General features: G+C 39.0%; 1 protein-coding gene across 10 annotated transcripts in view; it reads right to left on the bottom strand.

Annotated features, from left to right (window-relative positions):
- EPB41L2 (erythrocyte membrane protein band 4.1 like 2) overlaps positions 1-24,797 on the bottom strand; it is a 211,987-nt gene extending 187,190 nt beyond the window's left edge. For 9 of the 10 annotated variants that reach the window (XM_088840745.1, XM_088840752.1, XM_088840751.1 and 6 more), the window contains exon 1: positions 24,672-24,797. The gene's annotated coding sequence lies outside the window, so the exon portion shown is untranslated. The remainder of the gene's footprint in view (positions 1-24,671) is intronic. The other variant, XM_088840744.1, reaches the window with a different exon arrangement.
- Between the last annotated feature and the right edge of the window lie 2,653 nt (positions 24,798-27,450).

A 27,450-nucleotide genomic window follows, 5' to 3' on the forward strand; every position in this document is an offset into this window, starting at 1 on the left:
GGCCATTCCCTTCTTCAGGGGATCTTTTCAACCCAGGGATCGAAGCTGGGTTTCCCACATTGTAGGTGGATTCTCTGCCATCTGAGCCACCAGGGAAGTCCTCAATTAGGAGACTAAATAGATGGAATTCAATGATTCTGGAGTGGAAAGATGGAAAATGGCAGCCAAGGAAAGGATTTACAAATCCCTGAGTTCTTCCCTCATCTTTAATTAGAAGTATTGGGCTAATTAATTAAAGTAAAACAAAACATTTATTTCTTTCAACTCTACAATTCTAGGATTCAAAGATTCTAATACAATTGATCTCTGTTGGAGCCCAGGCTTTTTTTTCCTACAGGTCCCTAGGTGACATTAATGTATCGCCAAGGTTAAGAACCACTGTCTAGAAGAAGGGAAAACAGACACAGAACAGTTTAGCAGTTAATTCATAGAAGGGTATCTCTGAGACAGCCAAAAGTGACGGGGATAGGATTCTAGGGTGCAACTTGGAGCTTCCTTATCCACAGAATAAAAGGAGGCTATTCTTTCTACTGAGGGGAGGAAAGAGGAAAGGATGGGTAAGTCAGTGCTGCATAGAAAACCAGTTGTTACCAGCTGACCATCTTCATCTTCTCCGTATAAAAATCTGTTTCAAATTCTCTATAAGTCAATTCACATTACTATCAGCACTTCAGAGTTTTCTCTACCTTAGAAAGATTATCAAACTCAGTCAAAATAGTCACTTCTTCCAAAACAAGCAAAATATTTAATAGTATAAACTCTATTAAAACTTTAATTTCACTTACTGGTCTTCATTTAATCCACAAACATCTATATAATGCTTTCCTCTATGTCGGTCACTGGGAATACACAAGTAATATAGGGTTGTTGCCCAGGAAAAATTTATATAATAAGAAAAACTGACCTTCTGAGGATTTTGAAATCTAATCTGGTAATTGCCAACAGATTTCTTGGGAGAGACAGGAAAAAGAGATATTATTAACTGTACTTGTGGAAATTAGAAAAGACTTCACAGAAAATCTGACATATGAGCTGTACCTTGGAAGAAATGACTCACTTTCACAGGGACCAGGGTTTAAAAGAACTGTCTCATAAGAATATAAATGCTTGACATTTTTTAAAAACTTAAAATATCAGGTTCACCTATTAAGTATCATGACTTCCTTTTTTCAAAAATGTTATTCATCTTTATACTTTAAAATGCCAAAACATTTAAAGATAATATTCATGGAAAAGAATCTTCAATAATTTCCAGTAGACATTTCAGAGAAGAGTAATGACCTTATCATTATATTCTTTAAAAATACTTGTGTAAAAACAAAACATATACAAATATACCCAAAAACAAAACATCAATAAAAATGTATGCCTGTTGTTGCTATTTAGTCACTGAGTCCTGTCAGACTCTTTTGCAACCCCATGGACGGCGGCCTCCCAGGATCCTCTGTCCATGGGATCTCCTAAGTAAGAACACTGGAGTGGGTTGCCGTTTCTTTCCCCAAGGGATCCTTCCCATCCAGGGATAGAACCGACATCTCCTGCATTGGCTGGCAGATGCCTTACCACTGAGCCACCATGGATAGCTACAGGAATAGGAGGTGTGTGGAGGATAGGTTTAAACACACACACACACTTTTTATTTTGTATTGGAGTACAGCCGATTAACAATGTTGTGACAGTTTCAGGTGAACAGCAAAGGGACTCAGCCATACATATTTTCATTTTGACATTGTCTTTTTATTTCTAATTTACCAGACTTCAATTTGTTTTTTACTTAAGCAATTTAATCATACATTCCCTGTATAAGATATCTCAAATCCAGTTACAATGGTGGAGAAAAAAACTAAATCTAAATACATACACTGGGTATTTCTCATGCAAGCCTCTATGGTCTTATACAGACAATCCAGTACAGATTACAACTGCACTAATTCACAATTCATTAATATTATGAATGAGAAGAAATGTATCAAATTCTTCCAGTTACTCTCACCATCTGGAAAATTCACAGAATGAACTTAATTTACTAGATATAACAATATTCATAGTTTCTGCAACTAAAGCAACTGAACACATTTTTAAAGGGTTGCCTTTCTTTGAAAAAGTTAATGATCTTCTCATACATATAAAAATGATCTTAGAGGGTTATTGTACAAACCAACCACGCTTAACACTGAAAAGAAATATTTCTAACTAAAATACAGTATAGTCTTTTATTTAGATAAAAACTAAACTCACTGATGAATAAATACAGAATTCCATAATACTTCTTTTTAGGAGAAGAAACTGTTTTTCAAGGCAAAACATTTTGTTTTTATTAGTATGGTATGCAGCTGTATTATTTGTACTTCTGCCCAACATTCAGTATGTGTTCAAAGTATTCCAAAAAAAACTGGCAATTCATATCCAGTTCCTAACCAAAAGTCGTCACAGTGACTACTGGGGGCATAAGGATAAAACTGAGCCACACTTATTCTGGAAAAGAAAACAGAATGGAAAAGAATTACTGCTTATGGGATGACCATTATCCACATTACACTGGGAAAAGTCAATTTTCAAAACCAAAAAGTTTTTTTTTTAATGTTAGATGGTATCTTCCAGAGGTTTGAAAACATGATACAAGTATTATGATGTTGGTCTTCACAAATTCAGTTATACATTTAAACTCTTGATAAAACCTCTTCTGTTCACTCAAATGAGAGGAAATACAGCTGTCTGCAGGAAACAAGACAGCAGCTTATTGATCGAGCATTATAAGGTTGACCTTCTCTACGTGGAATGTTTAGCCACATTTTACTGGAATAAAAGGCAAAGGTTAGGATGCAAACCCCTTCATGCTTCCTCTGAGGATGGACTTTATAACTGTGAAACATGCGTGTGAAACCCTCACATTTCCAATGTACAGTCCTTTAATCCATGGGCCAGGAAGCTGACTATCAGAATAGGAAGAAAGTAATAAAGATGTTATTTAAGGCAAAACCTAACAACATTCAAACTCTTGAAATATTTTGTTCCAATAATAACAAAATGGTAAAACAACCTCCTATATGGTAAAAGATCACACAATATAAAATGAGAAGAGGCCTTAAGAGGTCTTCTAACTTCACCTTATTTCTCCTCATGTTGATGAATTAGGACCTTGGTATTTTACTCTGCTCTATGGCACTTTTCTATAATAACGATGCTATTTGTGCTTTGGCTAATACAGGTTTGACCCTATTCTCCAAAGAAAATTTTAGTGCCTTTAAACAAACATATCCCTTACTTTCAAAGCCTGATAGGGTCATACCAAAAGGATTAAAGAGCCAACTTGAAGGGACTCCCACTGGCCAAGCTTAGAACAATTTGAACATCAAAAAGAACGACTATACTTGATGGAAATACATTGAATACATAAAAATCCACAAACCAAAAAACCTTGAGATTACTATTATATATTAATGGCTCATTTTAAAATTTGATAAAGGGAAAAATTAAGTTTTTAATTGTTTACTCCTACATTTTAAATTAAAAACTATTTCATGGTAATCAAATAGCCTCCCTTGATGAGAAAAAGCTATTTTTCACAGAAAATTGCAAGCTTACAAAACTGAAAGCATGAGAAAACTCTTAGGGTAAAAAGTTCCAGTTCTGCAAAATGAAAACAGTTCTGGAAATTAGTTGTGCAACACTGTCAATGTATTAACACTACTGAAATATACACCTAAAAATGGCTAAGATAGTATATTTTCATTATGTGTATTTTACCATAATACTTTTAATCCCATTTTATCACCATTTTGCAACTCCCTGTGATAAAATTGATTCAGGACCATCAACAGATATTAACATTATTAGATGAACAACTGATAAAGAACTAAAATATCTGTATGGTGCTGAAGTCTCACTCCCCCCGGATTATCTGCCCACCACAAAGGGGAAAATATAACTCTAAATGAGGAATTTAGTCACCATCTTAATCTTAGCTTCACCAATAGTGGGATAACTATATTATGTGGGTCTTGATTTGATGTGATAGGAAATATACAACTTGGCTATTGAAGACTTTTACCAAAAATGTTTATTCTGAATCTAATCATGCCTTTAGATTTAAATTCTACTTTGCAGAAAATAAAGAGTACTGAAAACTGAGATAAATATCACCACATGGAAACAATCAGACAAACCCAGAAAAAAAGAAAGATTCTACAAGACCTTAGGCAGCCATCCTGCATCTTTCCAACAGGTCATTGTCAGAAAAAGACGGTGAAAAGAGAAAGGAGGAAGACTGTTTTAAATCACGAGACTTAAGTGACATAACTATACACGTGCTCCTTCAGCCTCCTAGTTTGATAAATGAGCTATAAAGGAAGTCATAGGGATGATGGGAGAGATTTTCATATAAACTCAATATCAGATAATATTAGAGAACTATTGGGAATTGTTATACACGATAATAGTCTCCCAGTTAAATGCGAAAACTTTCATTTTTTACAAATATATAATGAAGAAATTGGGGCAAAATGTTATGAGTTCCATAATTTAAGTAATTCATAAGGAAAAAATACACGGTTAGAAGGTAATGTAATGAAACAAAGTATCTAGGCAAAGATTATCAGCAGCTGCTAAAAACCACTAGGCAAAAACTCCATAAGAAACTACAGTGGATGGATTGAGCTGGCTGACAATACCTGAGCCCACTGATCAACCTTCATATCAGAAAGCGAGCCAACAATCTATGGCCATACCACCCTGAACGTGCCCTGATCTCAGAAGCTAAACAGGGTTGGGCCTGGTTAGTACTTGGATGGGAGAAAGGGGCCAACCATATATTGCCATACATCTTGAAGTGGTGCAATAAGAAATAAACACCAACAACTATGATGCAAACCACTACCACCACCACCAAAAATCAACTTTGAGTCTTATTAAGCATCAGATCTAGCTAACAAATTACTGAAAATTCAGACAAGAGAAACAAATTAAGCTCTATCACAGGAACGCAATCAACAAAATTCAGAAGGCGGGAAATTCTAAAGAAACAACCTAGTTTCTTCAACAAATGAACTGAAAAAGAGGAGAAAGAAACTACATATGAGATATTTAAGAGACATTATCAACTGTAATGTGGACCTTATCTGGGTCCTAACTTGAAGAAACCAACAAGAAAAACATTTATGAAATAAATGGGAAGACAGGAACAGTCACTGAATATTTGATGTTAAAGCAGTGTTAAATTTTTTAGATGTGACAATGGAATTGTGGCTTTGGTCTTTTTTTTAAATGCTTACCAAACATACAAAAAAGCATTTATGGGTAAAGTAATATAATGTCTGGGATCAGCTTTAAAACAATCCAGCACGACAGGGTGAGAACACAGGGATTTGCGGGTACATAAATGAGACAAAACTGACCATATGTTGATAATTACCTAGAAGATGGGCACATGGGAATTCATTATTCTACTCTCTCCATCACTCTACATTTATGTTAGCTTCCATTATAAAAAAAAAAAAAATTTAAAACAGAAGGCAGAGAATAAAGCCTAATCACAGCATCTTCATCAAATAGAATCTTCTTCACCCACCACCTAACATAATAAACATGAACCAAAATAAAATAAAATCCAGCAAAAGATTTACCAACAGGAACAAAACAAAGAAGAAAAGATGTAAGGCCTATGATGCAAGTCTTACAATAAATGAAACAAAAATTCTGCTGAATTACAGCATGACCCCTGACCCAATTTTGGAAAACGTGCTAAACATGAGAGGGGGGGAAAAACTATGTAATGGAAACTATCTTCTCTATTTGTACATTTGAAATTTCCCATAATAAAAAAATAGGAAGAAGATTTCCAATATCCTTCAAAAGGATCACCAAAGAACACAGTTATTTGATTCCTCACATACATACCGACTCACTGGAAAAGACCCTGATGCTGGGAAGGACTGAGGGCAGGAGAAGAAGGCGATGGCAGAGGATGAGAACTGACTCAATGGACATGAGTCTGAGCAAGGTCCAGGAGATGGTGAAGCAAAGACACAGGAGCCTGGTGTGCTGCAGCCCATGGAGTCGCGGCGAGTCAGACACGACTTAGCAACTGAACCACGATACACTCCTTTCTGACCTGCCATCTTCCCATTTTTATTCTTTTACTTCCAACTGCCAAGGAAGAAGGGATGGGGAATAACCACTGACAATACTTACTTACTGAGTGGGAAATTTAACCAGCAAAACTGCAAGGTTTCCATATTGTGCTAGAATAATCAAGACTGACTTTACTGTAAAATGTCTCACTTTAGCTGAAAACCTGATTTGTGGTCTGTAGTAATTACCAAGGCATCTGCTTTCTCCCTTTCTTTTTTGGAAATGAAGCTGGACAAGAAACTTGTAATTTGTATTTGGATGTGGTGTTTGTGGGATTATCATCTTCCCGAACTTCTAAGTGGTTCCAACTGTTTTTATGGGGAACTGGGCTTAGAATGACTTTGAAAAATGAACTAAAAAACCAAACCAATCATCCTTACAATTAAATCTGGTATACCCTAAGCAATTTTAAGAAAGAACAGAACTAATGAAATAGTCATGCCAAAAAATATTTTAAAATTTGAACCTCTAGCTGATAAAAGCTTCTGGATATGACTCTCAATTTATGGGACAGAGGAAAAGATCAAACTAAACCACAGGGATGGAATCAGCAAAATCAAAACTGTAGAGAATGAGAGGACAAACCCAATTTCTTCAAAAAACTAGATTACAAGGAAATACAAGAGACAACGTATTGATCAAAAAGAATCACTAATTGCAATGTGTGATTCCTAACTTGGATCCCCATTTCAGCAAAAAAAAAAAAAAAAACTATGAAAGAAAATAAGAACAAATGGAAACTTGAATGCAGTTAATATTTGATATTAAAGATTTGCTGTTAACTTCTTAAGTGTAATAATGGTATTGTGATTTTTCTAAAAGTCTTATATTTGAATGATCAGATGCCTGGGATTTGCTTCAAGATAATACAGTTGGGGTGAAGGCAACAGAAATGTAGATCAAACAAGGCTGGCCATGAGCTGATAAACTATTAAAGCTGAGTGATAAGATTGCACGGGTTCGGATGAGGGGTGTCATTATACTATTCAGTTTATTTCTGTATATATTTAAAACTTCCCAAATAAAGCTCTTTGTTGAAAAAACATGGAATAAAGTTAGCTTATCAAACAGAAAATTTTATCATAATGGGAACCAGAAAATCTTAGACTTGGGGGACACCTTAATGGTCACAAAGTCCCATCCCTCACCCAAAGACTCTTTCCCACACCTTTTAAGAGATGATTATCGGCCCTGGGGTCTATTTATTTATTTATTTATTATTGACGGATAACTGCTTTACAAAATTTTGCTGTTTTCTGTCAAACCTCAACATGAATCAGCCATAGCCCTGAGGTCTTTCAAACCCTGGAAAAGTCACTCCCTCCTATGGCAATCCATTCCATTCTCTGCCTGCTTCAACTGTTAAAAAGTTCTCATAGTGGGTAGGAAACTTCTCTGACTCTCTTATTTTTATCCATGTAAAAAGGATAAACAGATCACAGCTCACTGGTGAGTTGTGAAATCTAGTTAGTGATTTGTTAACTGACATTTTATCATCATTATTTAGAAAAGAAAATCTGAGCACACAGCACATAAGTAAGGCTAAGAACTAAATCTACAAAACATGTCTGTTATTCACATATACACACACATAGACTTCTACACTGAATAAAGGGTCAAAGTACAAAATCTATTTTTAAAGTGGATCTTGTTCTAAGAAAGTTAGAAAGCCAGTGTTCAAAAGACAGTCTCAATAGGCTGCCCACCCCAGCAAGTCTTACGCTTTCAGCTGTTTCAACATCTAGTTCCTCATGTGCTATGTTTTCTCCTAACTTCAACATTCCAGGGACCCTTCCATGGACATGGACTCAGTATGTCTATGCTTCCACTCATTCTTACTGAACAAATACATACTTAGTGCATACAACACACCCCTTAAAATGTAGTACCTAAAAATGAACAAATTATTCCAAATTAAGCACAAGATATTTCACATATTCACTAAAAAATAAAAACTTTTGAGATATTGGTAGATTCCTCTAAGTCATATAAGAATTCAGAGCTGAAAAGAAAGACAGGCTGGAAAGAGACTTGAATTAACAAATTACAATTGTAGGTGAAGTCATAAGTGATATGAAATTAGTCAAGGCTAAGAATCAAAGACTGAGAACCCTGGGAAACAGAAAATAAATGAAGAGGTAGTCAGAAGAAAAGAAAGAATAGAAAGAATATATAAATCTTGCAAAGAACAGAAGGAATATAGAAAAAGAGCCCTAACATGTCAGAAGAGAATTTCAAAGACAATATGGTTGGTCACTAATATCAAAAGTAATATAAGAAAAATGCGTTCAATGGACTTGACAACAGAGCAATCTCTGTTGTTTCCAGAGCAACATGGAAAAGAACAATTCCACTGGAGTGGTGAGGCCAGAAGTCAATAAAAGGAATAAAGATATCTACTACTTTTCAAGTAGAAGTATTGAAAAGAAGGTCAAGCTATCCTGTTTCTCTTTCAGAGACCTTATAATAGACAACCTTTACCTCCAACAACTTTCATCTTCTTTACTTCAACCCATTTTGTAGCTAATAAGACAATCTATATAAGCCTTATTTGGTTTCCCTACACACTTCCATGAAATCTGTAAATCTGATTAGCAGTCCTTGTCTGTCATCAGGAAGATTACAAGCAAAAATATTTTAAATAGAAGATGACAAAGATTAAAATTTCAGTAACAAACACCACCACAGATTCCCTCTAATACACAGTTTTTCCCTAATGCTGCCATTCAGACAGCATGAAAACATTATCAAATGTTTTGCCAAAATTCTGTCTGTTTTTCCTATATGGAAAGGCATCTTAAATGACTTCCTCTACAAACAGAGACGAATGAGCCACAGACAATATCTTAAAAGGATTTGGACCTATGACAACTGAACCACTTAAAGAGAAAAACAGACACAAGAACAATGTCACTTGCCCAATGTCACACTTAGTAATTGGTGAACTATTTTCTTCCTATCCTCTGCTACTTTCAGAAGAGGAAAAAAAAAAAGTGGAGGGAGAGGGGGAAGAATATCAGATACCTGGTCTGTTAAAATTCCAGTCACTGTAGACCCAGGACAAACCCCGACAAAAGTCTACACTTTTCAGGACAGCCCAACGAAGACCAACGTTCCAACAATATACCTGCCCTTCCAGGCACTCAACTGAAGGTTCAGCGCTACTCTGAAGTACTGGCTTCAACAGCCCCTTTGTGACCTGTCAGCATTCCAGATGGGCTCAACGTTCTACTGGGGCGGGGGGGCTGGGGGAGTAAGCCACCTCAGTGGTTACCACTCTACTTCCCACAAGCTTCCACTTTTCCTCCCTTCTCCTTTACAACTAAAGCCAGTAAAGGAACATGAGTAGAACCTCATTAACAGCTTTCAGGTTTCTCAATGAAAAATACCCACCCAGTAACCAAATTATAATCTCACACTATGGTGTAGCATTGGCACTGGTTCAAAATGGCTCCTCTGGGGAGGGGAATGCAAGCACAAATAGGGTACGAAGAGGAATTCACATATTCTCAGGGATAATGTAGGACAGTAGTTATGACTTTAGACTCAGACGGCCTGGGTCAAATCCCTACTCTGCCATTAATTAGCTGAGTGACCTTGAGCAAATTAGTTAATCTTATGGTGCCTCAGATGTCTTAAGAGGCAAACCGAGAATAACAGTACCAACGACCCAGGACTTCCGTGAGGATTAAATGAATAATATGTGTAAAAGTACCTATAGGGTAGTGTCTGACACATACAAAGTATCCAAGAAATGTTATCTATTATCTATCATTATCAGCATTTTCTAATTCAATATGTGATATCTTTATAAAATATATATTAAACTATGTTCTAATTTTAAAAAATTAAAATATAAAGTAAACTATCTCCAACATAAAAGGCATGCTTATTAATTAGGAAAAGCACTTCAACTATTAAGTGAGTGTCAGCTTTGGCTATTATGACAATGTTCTACATGTGATTTCTCAACGAATATATGACCATTGTTTAAGGCATATACTTTCCCCGCTGTACTGCCAGACAGAACTACACATATGGCAAGTTGCTATGATTTTATAACCGCATAGTCCCATTAAATTTCAGTCAGCTAAAAAAAAATGTTTCACCTGGTCTTATTCCAACACATTGTCACGAAACTATGCTAAGCAAAAGAATGAAAGGTGGAAAAAAGAACTGAGAGGGAAAGAAAAAAGAAAAATCTAAAAACAAAATCACTGAATCACTTTGCTGTATACCTAAAGCACAGCACTGTAAATCAGTCATATTTCAGTTAAATAAAACACAGAAATAAAAATAAATATGAAACATTAAAATCTAGCATTAACATAGAAAGGAGCCATGGAAAAACAATTCATAGAAGATCAACATTACCCTGAGAATGCACTAGAATTTGAAAATCCATTCAGATTTGGTTTAGAAATTACGTTTTTGAGCACTGGCTAAAGCATTTCCTTTATGTCCATGGCACTGCATTTAGATGAAACTGCTTTCACTGGTTAAAACTCAGATGAAATTGCTTTTACTGATCAAAACAATATTCAGATATTTATTCCAAAAACATGACAACTGAATATGACGTAAACGGAACTAATTTCTGTAATTCTACAAAATCAGTAATGAACATGAACTTTATTTTGGAGACCACAGGCCAATGGAGGGGGAGGGTGGGAATCTTACCTACTTACAAATGAAATTATATAGTATCCGGAATTTGCTTCAAAGTCATGAGAGTGGGGTGCGTCAACAAGACTGGCCAGCCCTGTGCTGGTAATTGTCAAAGCTGGGTGAGGTTTCTCTATACTTCTGAATATTTTTAATTTTTTCCATAATAAAAAATTTTAAAAAGAGAAATACTTTTCTATTGCTGACAACAGTACATTTTTTCTCAAAAAAAAAAAAAAAACCACCACTTCAAAACATAATCAGATACAGTAAAAATGTGACTTTAAAAAAAACCTAACAAAAAGTGAAAGTCTTAAAGAGCCACACTGGGGAGTGGAGGGGGAAAAAAAAAAGAGCCATATTATCCTTCACTGTTCCATGTGTGCTGCGCAGAGCAAGTGACACAGATCACAGATCTACAGAGTGCTCTAGATTCCACCCTCAAGTCTCTCCAGTTAAGTCAGCCCCACTGAGGATGAAAGTGAACTGGCCTCAATCAGGAGCAAAGCTGGAGCCACGTCTGCACTGCACATGCGGCCCGCAGCGGCAGCCGTTCACGGCAGAGCTGCTCTAGTGGAGGCTATCTTCCCCGCACCTTTAATTTTCTGTTTGGGAGTGGGGAGAGAGGGCGGAAGGAAGAAAAATGTTCACGTTCCCTTCAGTGCGTAATTTAAAACAGACAATGTTAGCATTAAGGAAATTAGGACTCCGGCTTTACTGCTGTTGATTTTAATGGCCAAGATCCAAAAACAGTTCTGGTTACAAGCCCATGGATAAACTCTTGATTCCTTTGTCAGTGGAGAGACCCAACTCATTACTTGGCACTCTAACCTTTCCCATACACAATTTGGATTCATTTTATTAAGAAAAAAAGAAGTCTGCCTTCTTCTCCCTAAGAGAAGTGAATTAAAGAACACTTTTTAAGAAAGATGTTCATTTAGCAGCTTTCCTCCCAGAGTCTAAAAGCAATTAAACAGAGAATACTGGGGAAAAGTAAAAGATTATCATATAAAAATGGGCTCCCAAATGAAGGCTGAATATGTACCATTGTCTAGCATATGACCACCGAGCCACATTTGCTTTTCAAATTCTTGTGAAAGCATTTGGCACCGTTCTCCAATAATCCCATAAGACTTCCACTTCCTTGTTTTTTCAATAGTATTTCAAAACGTTGACACATTTATTGAACTATTTTTGGAAGATCTAGCTCTGTCTACCTTCAGGGCTCAAGATACAAATATATAAAAGCTACAGACAGCTATAAAACTTGGCAGGCTTCCTAAGTTCTCCAAGAAAACTTCAATTGGCAACTCCATTAACATCAAAAGAACACACACACTAGAGGGAACAACTCTGGACACTGGGAGACCTTGGCTGTGCCTGAAGCTCCATTACTAAATTGCTGAATGCCTTTGAGAACGTTTAACTCCTTCCTAACTCACTTTCCCTACCTGAAACAGAAGTCTATGCCACAGTCAGCATACAATTTAATGTTGTTACCTATTAGAAGAAATCTTATTTTAAACCTGCCCAAAGTTTATCAAACTTTAGTAATCAGACCGACTTTATAATTTTTGCCAAATCCAAACAGCCACTGTATTATTACTGATGTGACACTTATCCTTATTTCATCACTTTAAAATATCTTCTTTAGCCTTATAGTACATAATATCAAAGAAATCATAGTTTTGAGTACTTGGATATTTTTCTGATAAACACTGACATGTGTATTTAACCATTAAAAGAAAAAGATTCATCTGTGTATCACCTCAAATCATTTTAACATACTACCACATTTGGGGGAGATACTGCCCTTATCTATTTGCCTATAACATTCTCTACATTAATGTATAAAGTATTTGAATTAATAAACTGCTAAAACCCACTCAGCAACTTAACCAACACTAATCACATGTACTCATGAGCCCTGGGATCATCCTAGAGCTTCTCAGACTTCTCAGCCACTACCTTATTCAGAACCTCCATTTCTGTTTCACTTTTCCCAAAAGTCAAGCACAAAAACCCCTAATGTGTGTGTCTTTCCATTAGAATAAGTCCCACTCTCTATTTATGCTCTAGTAATGAAATTTTTCACCCTTAAATTATTTAACCGAACCCCCATGAGTTCAAAGTTTCCTCTAATAACCAAAGAATATTCAAATAGCCAAATATTCAAATTTATGTATGACAATCATGTGTCAGTCTAACGACAGACAAACTAAGATATTCAGTAAATTCCATAACAAGGTTGCCAATTCTGATACATACACATCAAATTGGTTTCTATTGTGTATTGTTAAATCTAGATTCAAATATATAACATTAAGTGTGTGTACTGAATTAATCCTTGAAATATCACAAGAGAAAAATACAGTACATTTTCTGAGCTCTTCCTAAGAAGCACTTTCTTATTTAATGACATATCAGTCACCCACTCCCACCCACCCTAGATTTTGACTCAATCGCCTGACTTTTCTGTTTTTCTCTCTATATATAACTGAAGTTCAACTCAGCTTCTGGCATGAAAAAAAGGACAATTTTATTATGGCTGCAGTGCTTACCAACTGTGAGCACCACAATAATCTTGGAAATTTATTTTTATCAGTTGAAAACCCTAAAACCAGTGGGTTGTACATGAGCTAATTTCTGCTCACTTCCAAAACCACACTAAATGACAGAAGGAAAATTAAAGGAAAAAAAAAAAAAAAAAGGTACAAACCCACAAAAAGAAAGAAAAAGGGAGGGGACAGGCCAGCAGATGAGATATATCAATAGAATTTTAGAAGATGGAAAACAGATGTACAAAGTAACTGACTTAGCAGAGTAGAGAAAGTCTAAACTTGAACTGCCATTCTGGTGGGAACCTACCAAAAACAATGTGATTGCTGGAGAAGCCCTGAAAGCCTTAGGAATTGGAACTTCCAGAAACTTCTGAGGGCTGAGATACGAGACAGAGTTGAAGACAGGGACCTGTTGGAAATAAGGGCAAGGAATGTTTAAATCACACATACACTCTCATCAAACCTTGGCAGCCAGAAGACAAGAGGTTCACTCTATAGAACTTAGAAAGGCTTTGCACTCAGAGGGCAGAGGTGAGGTTCTATACAGTAAAACAGGAGGTCCAATTCAGTCAACAAATATTTACCAAGTGCCTACTCTGCATAGGAACTGTTGCAGGTACCAGAAATACTGGACAAAAGAAGACAGAAAGATTTGCCTTTATCCAGCTGACATTCTGCTGCTGCTGCTGCTAAGTCGCTTCAGTCATCTCCGACTCTGTGAGACCCCACAGACGGCAGCCCACTAGGCTCCTCTGTTGCTGGGATTCTCCAGGCAAGAATACATTCTAATGAGAGGAGATTCAATAAACAAAAAGTAAAATATAAGGGTATCAGATGACAGCAATACACACTGCAGAAGAAAAAAAACACAAAGAAGGGATTCAGGGCACACTGCGGTAAAGGAGGTGGGAGCTGGGTGGTAGTTTCAAATAAATGATCATGGAAGCCAAACTCTGATGGAGCTAAAGCAGTAAGCTGTGCAGGTATCTGCGGGAAGTACATTTCAGACACAGAGAAAGCAAGGGGGGACATCAAGATGGGCAGGACTGGAGAAACAATATACACGGAAGAATATTCAGTAGCCAAGGAACAGCTCTGAAAATAGGAAAGCAAAGAAGTTCAGTAGAGAGATTAGAAGAAAACATTGAAATAATTTCCGAAAAGAGGGAACAAAAGGACAAAGAGATGACATCAGAGAGAAAAAAGTAACAAAACTGAAGGCACTGCAGGAAATTCAACGTCCAAATTAACAGGAGTTCCAGAAAGAACAGAGAACAAAGAGGAAGTCATTATCATAGTGGAATATTTCTGAAAGACAAGAGTTTCCAAGCTGAAAGGGCCCAGTGAGAGCTCAGCACAATGAGTAAAAGACTCCCACATCATAGTGCATCATCATGAAATTTCCAAACACCAAGTTCAAAGACAAAAATCCTGAAAACTTCTAAAGAAAGCAAACTAGGCACATACACAGAATCAGAAACTAGAATCTAGTCAGTCTTCCCAAGAGAACATTGGGATGCTCTAAAATATTAATACGATGAAGCAACACCTTCAAAATTCAGAGGGAAAGTAACCACTAACTTAGAATTCTATACCCAGCCACACTATAAATGCATTCAAATTGAGAGTATAAAAAGGCATTTTAAGAGCGGGAAAAGTTGCTTTTAAAATAGCAAGGTCTCAAGAAATTCACCTTTTTTGCACTTTGTTGGGAGACTACTGGAGGATGTACTCATATAAAGTAAGAGATAAAGAAGAGACACACAGTCTGGCACCCTGGAGTTAGGAAGAGAGGAAAATAGAAATTTCAATGATCCTTTGGAGGGGAGCATGGCAACCCACTCCAGTATTTTTGCCTGGAAAATCCCATGGATAGAGGAGCCTGGCGGGCAACAGTCCATGGGGTTGCAAAGAGTTGGACATGACTGAAGTGACTTAGCACACACACAGGCACAGAATACAACTGCAAAGCAGTTCTAGAAATAAAGCAGCCCACGAAGGATGTCCTTCATAAAAAAAGACAATGGTTTGCAATATAGTTTTCAAAAACACAGTTTAGAGTTAAATTAAGGATAGGAACAAAGGAAACTAAACAAATGAGGAAGAAGTAGGCAATTAACTTCAGGATAAAGCAAAAAGTTGTAAAAGAAAGTACATGCAGCCAAAGCGGGATACACAGTTCGGCTGCTGACTGTATTGTAGAAAGAGAGAAAAGTGTGTATCTATGTTGCGGAGGAAGGAGTCAGTAAAGGAGAATAACCCCAACCAAGGTGGGAAGTCGATGCTGTCTAAAATGGAAAAAGCAAGAAAATCATGGTTTTAAACAAAACACATAGATAATAAAACCAAAAGAACTGAAAGCAGTTGCCTCTAAGGAGCAGAAATCTGTCATGAAGGGACATGAAAAGCAGGGGTCTGCTGCTTTTCTTTATAATTCCTACACTAGTACCTGACTTTCTAAATTATATACTGGCCCCCTGGGGAATGCCATTTGCACTGTGAATGAAGTAACAAAAACTGTAAAACTGCTTGAAAAATAAAAACTGAAAGGAAGGAGGCACACATTTTATTCTGATGTGTTTTATACTCTGGGACATTTTTCTCATATTGAAACAATAGCCTGGCAACATTACACTAATGTGAAAAACAAGATGAAGGAGGGCTCTCGCCATTCCAGTTTGAGTCAAGAATCATGCAGCTAAAAGCAGGACTCCGCTTGATAATCACACCATAACAAAAGAAACTAGAAGGCAGAAACCAGATAGAAAAACAAGCTTACCTTTTGTTAAGTCAGATACTGTAGATGCCAATAAATTTCTGAAATCTTCAAGTTCTACAGAGTAATAAGCATTAATCAAGTAAAGCAAGTAACTCACCCTCCCCTGCAGAAGAAACAGAAGTTTTAGCAGCACACAAGCTGGGTGCCCTTGAGCCAACTATTCTGATTTTAAGCCTCAATTTTTCATCTGTAAAATGAGCATACCAGCTATTTCAAGGTGCTGTTACAAGAAGGATTGGGGATATTAACATGTATAAAGCACCAACTACAGCAGCTGGCTGTTGTTCAGTCTGTGCTCCAAAGGTTAATTTCTTCCTTTTTCACCTGTTTATTATCCATGCTTCCAGCCCTTACAGATGACATACAATGAAACCTAGAACAAGGCTGACCCACAAGCATAAAATGCACTTGTCCAGCACAGACAAAGAAAACAACACAGCTGATGGGACAGCACCTCCAGCCAGGATGAAGGCTGGATGGAAGGCAAGCAAGAAGTGTCAAATAGAAGTCTACATCATGGAGGAATAGTATAAAAAAAAAAAAAAGACGAAAGAAAATAAAGAAATTGAATTAGACCAATTTCCTATATCCAACTACGTATTTAAAGAAAATACAAAGGAAAAGGAACAGGTTAACTACACAAGAGGGTTGAAATCAGCAAAATTCACACTGTGAGAAACCACATAAAACAACTAATCAAATTTCTTCAACATACAAACTACTGCAAGGAGAAAGAAAGAGATGAAGGGGAATCTAGAGCTTATCAGTCTTAGAAGATACACTAACCAAACAACCTAAATGGGAAATGAATTTGAAAAAGAATAGATATATGTATAACTGAATCACTCTGTTGTACACCAGAACTAACACACATTGTTAACCAACTGTACTCTAACATAAAATGTTAAAAAAAAAAGATATACCAATAATATACATCATATATATGATATACAATCATAACATGAGGATCTTAACCCAATGTGGATTCAAACAAGCTTTTTCAAAAATCGATACTTAAGATAATTGGAGATTTGAATATCAAAAACTGAATAGTTGATGAAATTAAGGAATTTTCAGTGTGATGATGGCACTCCAGTCATGTCTACCAAAGAGTTATCTTCCTAGATATATATACCAAAATACTGAATGATGAAATGAAAAAAAAAGGTCCTCTAAAAAACGTGAATAACATACAAACAAGGTACAGACAGCTATGGGGTACGGCAGTGTCACACTAGGCTTCAGAGAACCAGGCAATCTGCTTCGGATAAGGAGTGACGAACTCTGGGAAGAACCTCGAAAGAGCATTCTTTCCACATCTGACTGAGGATCTGCTGCATGCTAGGCTCCGGAAACCATGACTGACTGTGAGCCAGAGGTCAGTCTTTGCTAAGGGAGAGGTGGGGAAGGACCTCTGGCCCTAAAGATAGAAAAGCCCCACTGCCCGGGACACCTCCTTGAAGGTCACAGAGATTGGGTCCTTTCTGTATCTTCCAAAATTGCTATTTAGTAAAAAGAGATTCATCTTATTTTACTGAATTTACATCTCATTTACTGAAATTCATTTACTTGAGTTGAGTTTTCAACTCAATAGTCTAAAGGAGCCAGGTATTTGATGCAAATGAATGAAAAGGTCCAGTGGTAATCTGCAGGAAAATGGGAGGGACTTGGGCAAAGTAGGGAGAGCATGATCTGTGCTAGATGGGGCAGGAACTCCTCAGCACTCCAAGAGAGGAGTGTGGGCCCAGTGTTGCCAAGGTCCTCCAATTTCCCCAGAGAAACCCAAAATGAAGATATTTCTGTGACTTTCCTGGTGGTCCAGTGGCTAAGACTCCAATGTAGGGGGCCGAGGTCAGATTCCTGGTGTGGGAACTACATCCTACATGCCACAACTAAGAGTTGGCATGCCACAACGAAGACCTTGCACAGCCCAATAAATAAATAAATAAAATTTCTTTTTTTAAAAAAGATATTTCTGTGAAACCTCCTGATTTCTTAATGTTGTCAACTAATTGAAAGTTAAAACACTGTTACGGGGAAAATATGTCTGCAGATCTACTTCATGTACAAAAAGATGCACTGGATGTAAAAAGGTCATATTTTAATGCCAAATGTAGAGGTTTAAACACTATCAATAAAAATTTCATTAACAACTTTCTTGCACCAAGCTCACTGAAGATACGAGGAAGTTATAATATGATAGGATATACATACAAATTTTACAGTCCAAATCAGTTACCTCCAGCAACATAATAAAAAAGACTACAATCTGTCTGTGATACTGAAATTAGATCCAAACAGTTTTGCCACCTATATGCTTTTTAAACATTACCAAAAGCAGTGGGTAGTTCGTTAAAAAAAAAATTCTAGAGATACCGTACTGAAATTGTGAAAAAGTGGTTTTAACTTGTGATCACCATAGGAAATCACAGTTTCATATCAAAGACTGTACTTCCACACAGATAATTATTCCTGATCACTGCAAAAAAAGAGAAACTGCTTACCACATATTCCCGTGAAACCCACTAGATATTTTCCTAACTTAACAATTTTCACAGAGGCCAGGCCCTGTGTGAAGCATTTTACAAGCACTAGCTCATTTAGTCCTCTTCTAACTTTCTGAGGTAGGTTATGATTATTAATCCCCATAGTGAAGATAAAGAAACTGAGGCCTTGAAAAATAATTTACCTAAGATTCCACTGGCATAAATGGCAGTCTAACCAATACCAAAGTGTGGACTTGTCACTGATCTTGTCTAATTAATATTTTCACCAAAGAAATTTGTGAGGAAATAATGGCACATCAAGCTCAAGGTAAGATAATGAGAGGCCAATACTATATCAGAATTTAGTTTAACCTTGACAATGGGCTAAAATGGGACATCTAAAATAATTCAACTGAAAGGAAATAAGCACAATAGTGGGGGCACGAAAGTGCAATGGGGTAACACACACACAAAAAGGAAATCTCTTAAGACTTTGATTCTCCCATCTCAAAAATAAGAATAGAACTACATCAGCAGTTTTTAACATTTTCTGTTTCCCAAAACCCTTTCAAAATCTCCTCCCCAAAATCCCTCTCTCTCTGACACACACACACACTTTACTTAACAGTCTCAGGAAGTTCATGAAGCCGTGGGGCCCACTCACCCTGGGCAACACCTTCCCCACTAAACCCACACTTCTCACCTCAAGGTCAAGAATCTAAACTAAATGATTCTCACCCTCCCTTCTGGTTCTTTAGGGAGATGAAGCGAAGGTGAAAAACAAGTAGACTAACCAGACAAAAAGGAAAAGATGTAAGAATTATAGCAAAGTATAAATTACATATTAATTTAGTAGCTTCAGGATATTGGGATGTGTACATATATTAATAGACTAGAGGAAACAAAAACATGATTAAACTTAGCACTTTGTTATCATGGTGGTAGGTCCAGCTCCAACTCTCATCAGGATGTCTGGAAACCTGAATTCAGAGCTTGGAAAAAATGATTAGAGGGTTGGTAATCAGACTCATGTGAAAAGTTTTTAAAATCACAATTTTCTTGGAAAAAAGCAATTAGAGGGTAACATAAGTCTTCAAGTACTGAAAATTATTTCATACAGTAGACATAAAGGCCATAAAAAGAGCAAAGCAAGAGGAAGCTGGCTTTTTGGTAAAAGTATGAACAATTTAGTTTAAATATCAATACAATGAACTCCCCTAACTGACCTAGACAAGCTCCTACAGGTGAACACGTGACAAAATCATTTTGGAACACTTTCCATGCCCTCTGGTTCTTAACCTGGAAAGAACTAAAACCAGCCCCCCGTCAATGCAGAAGACATAAGAGATGCAGGTTCAACCCCGGGAAGACCCTCTGGCGGGGGGAATGGCAACCCACTCCAGTAATCTCGCCTGGAGAATCCCCATGGACAGAGGAGCCTGGCAGTCCACAGGGTCACAAAGAGTCGAACACAGCTAAAGCTATTTAGCACACATGCACAGTACACTGGAGTGACAAATAATAATAATACCAAAATGCAGAGTATATGTGACATGAAAACATATTTCTATTTTAAAAGTAATTAAGAATATGAATTTAGTCCAAATTCAATCTTTGGGGGAGGGGAATAAAAAGCAGAAGGGACTTCCCTGGTAGTCCAGTGGTTAAGAATCTGCCAGCCAATGCAGGGGACATGGGTTCCAGGAAGACTCCATGTGCTTCAGAGCAACTAAGCCCACAAGCCACAACTACTGAGCCTAAACTCTAGAGCCTGCGCTCCACAACAGAAGCTACTGTGATGCCTGTGCACTGCAAGTAGAGAAAGCCCACAGACAGTAACAAAGACCCAGCACAACCATTTAATAAACAATTTTTTTTAAAAAGCAGAAGCAATATGGATGTACTCATAAGCCACCTGAGGTCTACCCCATACTAAGGGGAAAGCAACATCACTTTTTTTAAAAAATGAGAAAATTGAGAAAAATCACTAAAACTCTCATTTAAATCAATGATATCCCAACCACCAGATATTTAGGGGAAAAAAGTACAGGTTATCTACCCTCCTAGACATGAAAAACATGCATCTGAGAAACGCATATAGATTAAGCCAACCACAGAACAAGAGGAAATAATAAGAGTAAGAAAACCAAATCCTCTATATGAAATATAACCTACATAACATTTCCACATGCAACCGTACCAGATTCCACAATGTTAATTCCAACTTTCAAAAAATCCTCACTAAAAGCACTTCCAATATATTAAAGTTTCAACAAATTAATTCACCAAATTATTAAGTACCAACAATGTTATAGGCACTTCACATAACTCTACAAATGGACTCCCTTTCTCATATAGAATATACATACTTTATAGAAAAAAACTTTTTAAAAACATTAACCATCACCATTTATTTCTAGTTGATATTAGAAATTATTTCCTTCCTTTTTGGCTTACCTGTAACATCTAAGTAACAACAGTTGGAAGCCATTCCCCTATACTTAAAGATACCAGGCACTGACTCCATTTTAGATTTTAATCTGGGGCACTGTGCTGTCAGAGGAATGATAGAAATCTTGTGAGTATCAGGTTGCTGGTTTATGCCAAAACATGGCATTTCCAAAGGGTACTCTGTCTGGAATCTGTGGGGGAATCATATACAAATCTTCTATGAACTGAGGCCTTCCAAAGAGGCTGGAAATGTTTGTGTGTTGAGGGGAAAGGGTTGAGAGTGGATCTGCTAACTCCTAAAGGTCCGGCCCTGAGATTCCAAGATTCTATAAACGGGCAGTAAATTAGAGTTTGGCTAGTATTTGCTGAGTACTGAAGCCAGCATAAACATTTACTTGAGGCTTTTAAATGTGTAAGGGTAGCCGGTGGTTGGGTACAGTAATTCTGAATCTGAAAAAAACAAGGCCACTGGATGTGTTTCTAAATAAAGGTGGGGGTGGGGGAGGTCAGCATATTTCCTTTGTTTTCTCCGAGTAAACAGTACAGACTTTCAGAAATGCAAATTTAGATCCTCAGCAATATTGATCCCTATAAACTATATTAATGCCTTATACAGATACTAGCAATTCGTACTTCCCCAGAAAGTCCACACATAGTCTCTAAAAAGGCTATGTCAGTTCAAAAAACAAAGGAAAAAGGCCTATGCTTTCCTATGGAAACAGAAACAAAACCAAATCTTCAAAAATATTTAGCATTCTGCTATATAAAACATAAACCCCACATTCCTAAATAAAATGGCAAAGTAGTTCTCTAGTCAGTTAAATGAGAGTAGTGATTCAGGGCAAAACCCGACCTTAAACATAACTATACAATATTACTAAATTACAGAGTAATTTTACCAATAAATATTCCAGTTAAGGACTGCTTTGTCATCTTTGCAAGTATTTTTAGTTGAAAGCAAGTGGTTGGGAAGTCCACGTGGACATGGTTCTGATTTTTAAAAAATCTATTTTTAAGATCTGGTGACTGGATAGGTTTTCTAAACTCAGTTCTTTCGAATGGGTAATTTGGAAAGGGTAAACCACAAGAACGTTACTTAAGAAGCAAAGGACCTAACAAGCTTACCAACTCAGATCAACACAAAACTAACTTAGAAACCTCCAAAATCTAATGATGGGCCCAGACATTAAAGCCTATACGCACACAAAACTGAACTGAAAGCTACCTCTCCAAATACAGCAAGGGCTATCTGAATTCTCTTGTTTTATATTTCCATAGTTGTTTGAGGGTGGGCTTCTCTTTGCATTTGTCTCCTAAATCTGCAAATCTGCTCCTTTTTACTTGGAATTAAGTTTCAGATTTCAATATACATACCCAGTTTTATATATATATATATATATATGCACACCCAGTTTAATATACATACCCAGTTGAGAATACTATATAGCAGTTTAAATTTTTCATTGAAGTTAGTAATAATTTTACTGAAATTCGTTAAATGATTTTTTTAATCACTTTTAATAGTTTTAGGCAATCCCCATCCAATATAGATATCAAGAATCTAGAGTTGGGGGCTCCACTCAACCACTTATTTTCTCTGGAAGGTCTAACTTTGACTAGAAATAAAAGATTAAAGCACTGTTATGACTAGGTCTTTCTTAAAGAGGGATGTTTTAAAAGGGAAGAAACTGTCCCCTCCTGTTACTCTAAATGAGCAGCCTCTTGTTCTCAGCAGTCCTTCTGCACACAAGACCACTACTGACTTCAGTGGGAATTCTGCCCAAGAAGTGAGGAAGACAGGGTAGGATTAAATTAGCCCTAAATCCATGCCATTGTTCCAAGCCATTACCACTTGTACAGTTCTCCAATAACCTCTATAAAGTAGACATCTGAGATTTGACGGTGATTTCTCCAATTGAATTTTAGGACTGACCCCTGGAGCTCTTGACAGGTGACACAACCTAGCTCTTTAAAAGCTGTGTCAGCCTGATGGATGTACTCAGCTGGCCCTTATCACAATCCAAGACTGTGATTTCTCACAGAAAATGCAAACGGAAACTGAATAGGATTAAGTACTATTCGTTTCCGAGTAAAACCTGTTCACAGACAGAATTTTAAACCCCAGTTCCGGAGGCCAAGGAACTGACTCAGTTTCCCTCAAGTGCTAAACCCAAGAGGAAATGTGACAGGACGAGAGTTAAAACTCAAATTCTCCATACAATATTATAAATCGAGAATACAGAAACAGCTGATTCCGGTGAAAGAAGGAAAAAAACAAGGGAAAAATAAAAAGAGAACTGAAAAAAATGCAAGAATAAAGGATAAACTGTTAAGATTCATTAAAAATAAAAGCTTAAATAACAGTAACAAGAACAAGATGCCTGGCATACACGTGCCATTTCAGATGCGAGAAGTTTAAAAAAAAAAAAAAAACCGAGAAAAGGATGTGATTCAGAAAAGAGAACATATATTCACAGATCCTCTAGGTTCTTCCTTCCCTCTCACCCAATAGAGCTCATAAAAACGGCCAGCTGTGCTGTTCTTGGGGAATGCAATTTAAGGCGTCCTAAGTCAGAGGGAAGGATCAACATAGACCCCTCCCCAAAATAATAGGCTAGGCAAGGGCTCTTCTAACCTCGCCAAAACACCCTGACCTCAAAGGAGATGAGAGATCTCAGAAATTACAACCGACGTCTTCCCGAGCTGCCCGGGGCAGGGACTCCTGCTGGGGATTTAGACTCTGATTCCAACCCTGCTCGCTCCTGGTCCTTACCCCAGCAGCGCAACGAAAAATGCTCCCAACTCTCTGCCGTCAAACAGAGGAGAAAAATAAGCCACCGCTGGTGAGACGGCCTGGGTGCCGGGACTGCAAGGATCAGAGAGCAAAACGTGCGTTTCTCTCCGCTTTGGTCCGGAGATCCGCGTCTGGAGGGACCCAGCGAGTGACGCCGCCCGAGCCCCGCCACCCGGAGCGCCCAGGCGCGCGGCCCGCCCCGGGACGCGTGGCGTCCTCGCCCGCGTTTCCTCCCCCAAAACCATCCTGATGAAGGGCAAAGCTGCTGCCGCCGCGTGCCCCCGGCCCAGAAGGAGGGGGCCGCTCCGCATCGGGACAGGCTCGCGCGCCGCGGCCCGCGCCCAGGATGGAGCCGGATCCCTCCCGCAGCCTCGCCGCGGGGCCCGGGACGCGTGACCCTGAGCCCACTGCAACCCCACGGCACCCCCGCGGGGCCGGCGCAGTCCTCGCCGTGCCCCCACCTCTCTCGGCGCCGACCAGACGCGGGCCCCGCTCTCACGATGGGAGAAGCAGGGGGACCGCAGTGCAGCGGGGAAGCGGGGATCCGGCCCGGAGCAACAGGACCGGTCCCCGGGTCGGGAACGGGGAGAAGGGCAGACAGGGAGCCGCAGAAAACCCCAACACCGGCAGCCCTCCCCCTTCCCGGAGGGACCGTCCCGCCACCGCTTCCTGCCCGGGATCCGCTTCCCAGCTGCAGCCACAGGAAAAATCCGAGCCGCCCCTGCAGATCCGCAGAGACCAGACGCTCGGCCCCGGGATTCCCCCGTCCCGGGCCAGCCATTCAGCAGCTCCGCACGCCTCCTTACCCGGACGCCGCACTCAGGAGCTCGCTCGCCGCCGGGACCAGTCCCGCTTCAGCCCCAGCCGCCGGCCCGCCGCGCCCGCCTCCTCCCTCCGCTAGGTTTCAAATTGAAATTCCCTGGCTGGGGCCGTCAGAGGACTCGCGCGCCAGCCCCGCCCCCTCGCGGCGGAAGCTCCTCCCGCACCCCCGCCGGACGCGCCCCCGGTGCGGAAACCCGCGCGGGCCACGACACGCCCCCCATGCCCAGGCCACGCCCCCCAGCTAGCCCGACAGACTCTTTCAGCGGGATTAGCGGCTCGCGGTCGCCGGGTACCCAGCGCGGAAAGGACGCGTCTCGCTCTGAGAGCTACCCTATATAATGACTGCTGATGCCTGTGTTCAAGCCGCACTTACCCGCGCATCCAGCTATTAAATGCCCTTTTATCAACTTCCAAAAGTTATTTTTAAAAGTGAATCCACTGACTAAACCTTTCTTGAGCACCTATTCGGTGGCAGACCCCAAGCTAGGCCCTGGTGAAACAGAAATAAGGAAAACTAGATTCTCCTCTGCCTAGAGTGGAAGAAGTGCTTTCACAGAGAGGACAGTGAAAGGGGACCGTTTATTCCTCCTGTGGGAGGCACGGGAGGGATTGGGGAGCCCCCTCTTCCAGGGGACTTTTATACTGAACCTAAAGTGTGGGTCGATCTCCAGGCAGGGGCCTAGGAGCCTGGACTGCAGAGCAGAATGTGTCGAAAAAAAAGGCCAGAAACCCGAGGTTCAGGCCAGTTGTGGAAAGACACACAGACAATTTCTTCTGGTTCTTTTATACAATTAGATCACTTTCTCTCAGATTCTACTCCTTTCTGCTTCTCTGAAAGTTGGCATGTCGGTCGGGCTTGTCCTGGTCGTTGCCTCCAGCGTCGGCCACACATGCATCTACGTCTTGTTCTTTGCCTCCTCCCACCTCGACTGAGATCTTTAGAGACTCTACCTTGGCCAAACCCAAGTCTTTTCGTTCCTAAACAGTCTTTTCTAAAATTACCAATGTCAAATGAAACACCAGTTATAATATCTTTCACGTGTATGATATTTTCAGTTAACAAAGCTTATTAACATTTTATCTTTTGATCCTCACAGAAGTTTTATGAAAAAGGCAGGGCAAGTGTTATCTTCATTACATCAAAGAAAAAAGTAAGAGTCAGGAAGATAAGTTACTTGCTAAGGTCCTGCCAGTGAATAATAAAAATAATAAAATCTAGCATTTATTGCATGCTTTGTGTGCCAGGGATTGTTCTCTGTCCCACACATGAGTTAACTCACTTAATGCCCCTATGCTAAGTACTCAAGTAAAACTTAATAGGGTATGTTAACTGCCACAGAGAGGAAGTCTGACTAGAAAGCAGTTCTGGTAAAGAAGACCAGGGAATATTATGAGACAATACTATTATAAACTTTCAGGCAGATTTACAATGAAATGAGGACTTGAAACTACACAGGTCTTGAAACTATGCAGACCTTGAAACTAACTTCACATGTGTCGTTTTATTCTTTTAAAGAATCCCTAAAATTATATAAGATTTAGGACCAATAGAACCTTAATCTACCTGTGATGAAACCCTTTTAAAATGTTAATGCAATATAATAAATTAAATGTAGGCATAATTTATAAAACATAATGTCCTTATCAGAGGAAATTATGCCCCTGCTATATCATCTGTTGAAGTCTGCAAATCACTTCTGTATACCACTTTTTTTTAAAAATAATTTTATTTGTTTATTTTTGGCTATTCTGGGCCTTTGTTGCTGCACAGGTTTTTCTGTAGTTGCAGTGAGTAGTGGCTGTTCGTTGCAGTGTGCAGGCTTCTCATTGTGGTGGCTTCTCGTTGCAGAGCACAAGAGCATGTGGGCTTCGGTAGTTGCAGCACATGGGCTCATTAGCTGCAGAGCCAGAGCACAGGCTCAAGAGCTGTGGCACACAGTTGATGTGTGGCATAAAGGATCTTCCCAGACCAGGGATCTAACCCGTGTCTCCTGCATTGGCAGGCAGATTCTTTACCACTGGGCCACCAGGGAAGCCCTGCACACCACCTTTTAGGAGGAATATTGACAAATTATATCTATAGAGGGGTAACCTTGATAATGTGGGAACCAGCAAATCTTAGCCTAAAGAGACAATTAAAGGTGATGGAAAGGTTGTTATCAAATACCTAAAGGCTATTATGTAGAATAATTATACTCTGTTTTGGACACAGCCTTACTTGGCCCCAACATCTCAATGGAATGAAGCAAATTTAGCAAAGACTTAGAAGGAAGTGAAGGTAGGAAGATCACAAAGTAAGAGCTATAAGGAAGTGAAGAAAACAGGTGGAACATGGTACCATACAGATGTCAGTAAACAACAGGTGGTAGTCCAGGCAAACAGAGAAGTCCTAACAGGGCAAGAAGAAGGGACTGGACAGACAGCAGGACAAGGTCCTGAACAGGTGATATGCAGAGATATAAGCAGGCTGGAACACTGGCTACACAGACAAGGCAATAATATTAATCCCTCAGAAAACAGACTGATAAGAGCAAGTCTGGGTTTTCCCACTAGACAGATTGGAGTAACAGGCGAGACTGACCCTGAGAACAAGACAGGAGTAGATACCAGATCTGAGATTCATGCTACATCCAAATTGCGCATCACATCCTTAATTCTGGGCACCATCTGCAAGCAAAGCCAGTCTGGCAATTTGGACTATAAATTCACCGAGGACTTCTTTGGTGTTCTTATTTACACACTCACTCACACAGGCATGCTCCT

Source organism: Moschus berezovskii, chromosome 10 (genome assembly GCF_049115385.1).
Source record: "Moschus berezovskii isolate FMDL1 chromosome 10, NW_MosBer_1.0, whole genome shotgun sequence".
Taxonomy (NCBI): domain Eukaryota; kingdom Metazoa; phylum Chordata; class Mammalia; order Artiodactyla; family Moschidae; genus Moschus; species Moschus berezovskii.